The sequence below is a fragment of the Otolemur garnettii genome, unplaced genomic scaffold (genome assembly GCF_000181295.1).
Source record: "Otolemur garnettii isolate 467f Iridium unplaced genomic scaffold, OtoGar3 scaffold00014, whole genome shotgun sequence".
Lineage (NCBI taxonomy): Eukaryota > Metazoa > Chordata > Mammalia > Primates > Galagidae > Otolemur > Otolemur garnettii.
In genome coordinates, this window is record NW_003852409.1 from 20,604,279 (window position 1) to 20,607,750 (window position 3,472).

A 3,472-nucleotide genomic window follows, 5' to 3' on the forward strand; every position below is an offset into this window, starting at 1 on the left:
AGAATTCAATGGAACCATGACAAATTTTTTTTAACATTAATCTCTCATTGGAAAGATGAGCAAATTAAGACTTACAGGTCATATCCTACATTGATGACAGGATAGAGACCCTTGGTTTCCTAGGTTCTGTTTTAATGCTCTTGCTGCAACATGACATAGATTATAATTCATGTTATATCAGTTGAGCATCTAGCCTTATTCAGGTACCATGCTGGGCACTGCAGGGAGTGGAGAGGTGAACTGGCTTAAAAGACCAGTAAACTGTTTTAAAGCAATTCACTGTCTGCTAGAGGAAACAAAATTAACAGGCAGTTGACAAACAGCATTAATAACTGTGAAGTAAGTATTATTGTCCTTATTTTACTAAGGTGGAAATTGAGGCTCAGAGTGGATAACTTGTCCAAGACCTAGTGGTATCTAAATAAGCCTAAATTTAGAAGGTGGTCTTTTAATTCATTCAATCAACAAATGTTTATTGCAGGATTACTTGCTATGCACCGGTGCTATGCCAGATATTTGCTGTGTAACCATGAACAACAGTACATTTACCAAGCAGCCTAAGATTCAAACATGGAACATGGTAAGTCAAGCCCTAGAGCTCAGGGTCTACAAGCTCCCTGTCCCCTCTTTCCTGTGAAGCAAATGACCAACCTAGGAATCTCAAAGAGAAAAGAATGGCGTCTTCAGAGAGCTCAGGCAAGAAAAAAGATTCTTCCTCGCCTAACAAAGTTGAAGACATAATCCAGGGAGAGTCAAATTGATTTTTCTTTACTCTTGGGAAGCTGCTAAAGTCCCGCAAAGATGGATAGCCCGTCTTGAGGCTGTAATTAAATTTGCCACAATTATGCTCCCAGCAGTCAAATGCTGGGGTGTCAAGGGAAAGAAACACATCCTGGTTGCCCCCACCTGAGCTAAATGTTGAATTATCTTACAGTTGATAGTTCCCCAGATTCCTCGACCTTTAAATGCCGAACACTACATGCCTGTTGAATTTTAATCAATTTATTTTTTTCAACTGGAAATGTCAGACTTCTGTATGGAATTACTTGGAACTGCTGATGTGACGAAGACTCAAAGTTCAGTGTCTGAAGTCACGGAACGGCAGAGGATCCAGCATGCATCTGGAGCTGGGATTTGCAGAAAGCCAAACAAGGAAGGAAGAGACGCCCTCATTTCTCACTCGCTTCCCGCTAGAGGTTCGGAGACCTGTTTTCTTTTTTGTCTCTTAGCCTCAAGATTGAATAAAACTAGTTAGAACCGCTAAGGACTTGGACCCTGTCACTATGAAAGCTGAAGGAGGCAGATGATTCCTTATTTAGAATGTGCTATTGTGTATCTGAAAATGTAACCTTGTGTTATCTCCACCCAAATTCTGAGATAGTAAAGATATAACAAAGAAGTCAAGATTTCCATTTTATAGAAGACAAGACTGAGGTTCCAGGAAACTTGACAGTTACTGGAAAGCTTGTAAATGGCAGAGCATAATTTTGACCGTGGACTTGCTGACTCCAAAGCTCACATTCTTACTATTACGTCAGCTGCTCAGATCTGAGTCAATATTACTTTATCAATATCTTAGAATAAAAGTCAGTGTTCAAATGTGTTTAGGAAGAGTGCAACTGGCTCGTTCCTGCTACATAGTTTCCATCTGTTCTGCTCTTAACTGACCCAGGGAATTCATATTTGTGCTTTAGTATTGAGGTAAAAAAAAAAAAAAACTTCCATAGTATTTGTTTTCTGCAATCAATCAATCAACCAATAACGTAGTCACATGTAGCATGCTGTCCATCATATGGTCACCAGTTTGGCACCAGGAAAGATGCCTGGCATATAGTCAGTGTCCAATAAACAATGGTTGACATTTTCTTTTGACAATTCTCTCTCTCTCTCTCTCTCTCTCTCATCTGCTCCTGCTGTTGCTCCCCCCTCCGCCCTCTTGCTAAGTGTTCCACTATTTATCTCTAGGTTAAGAAAATGCCAAACCAATCTTAGAAATTCATGGGTCCTCCTGTCACTGAGCCATTACTATCTCCCTGGCTGGCTAAACAAAGCTAACATTTAAGTCACAGCACAGACCCCAGGATAATAATAGAGAAGTAGGACTTCACTAATCATCAGCTAGTTTCACCTTTTAAGAGTGCCGTTTGCCTAAGTCCACAGCCCCCTGGCCCCACGTCCTCCTCCGTGCTCACTTTCTGTCTAGAGCACTATCTACTCAGCAGGTTTAGCAGGCAGTAAATTCTTAGGCAGGAGCAGACTTGTCCAGAGCTGTCGCTGCATCCAGGTTCCATCTACCCAAACAGGGAGGTGCTAAAAGCTAATTGAAACAGCTAACAGCAGATGGCTAAGAACCTTCCCAGGGAAAGGAAGCGGCACGTGCCCCACATGATCTTTCTACTTTCATTTGCTGCCACTTGCTCTATATCTTCTGTGCAAAGGGCAGCGCGTGCAAGTACACACAGTGGCCGAGCAGGTAACAGTATAAATATGCACATCGGCTCTAGAGAATTTGTGAAAGGGACAAGAATTACTTAGCTTCAGCAGATTGTTCCCAAGGGGAACACTGGACTCTTGTTTTTATATTTTCTAATTTTTCAAAAGTATCTGAAATCTAGATATATATGTGAAATCTGCCAATCTCCAACACTGTTTCAAATGTTCTAAAGTTAGCACATGTCTATGCAGACCTCTTTCACCCTGCAGTTCTCTGCAGTTTGTGTTTTCTGATCCCTTCTGTTTCCTTCATGCTGTTCCTGCTACCTGAATGATTGGCCCTGTGGCTCCACCCATCCACAGTCTAACACGCCACCTCCTCCAGGAAGGCTCTCCCCAGCTATCACTGACTTTCTTTCCTCTGAGTTCTCAAGACGTGTTTTATGAACTTGAATCAAAGGTGATCCTTTGTAGATCCGGAGTTTCCCTGGAAGGTGCTCAAAATTTCCATCCCCTCTTCCCATATCATATTCCTCTAGAACTAGTACTCAGTGTAGGTCTCTTGAAAGAAAAGATTGAATGAATGACTGAATGAATGAATGCACTAATGGGCAGATAAGGATGGAATGTGGTGTGACAGGAAGAGCACGAGCCTTAGAGGTCAGCTTTGGTCTTTGGGTTCGAATTTTATATCTGTTACTTACGAAATGTATGGTCTTAAAAATACTATTCTTATTGTCTGTAAAAGCAAAATAAAGATCTCTGCATACAAGGTTGTTGTGATGCTTAAAGAAAATGAGGTTCAGAGCCCAGATTTTGCTTTCAGTTTACCATTGCAGTATTTCTGAGACACGGCTGATCACTAAACTCACAGCGCCCTCTGATGTTAACCATCCTGATTCCAGGGCCCACCCAAAGCATATTGAACCAACGCCTTCAGAGGAATGGTCTAGGGATGAGCATTCTTACCATCAGGAGAGCTTGGAAAAACTACGCTTATTGTTATCATTTCTATATCTTCAATAGCAGTCATCTGATG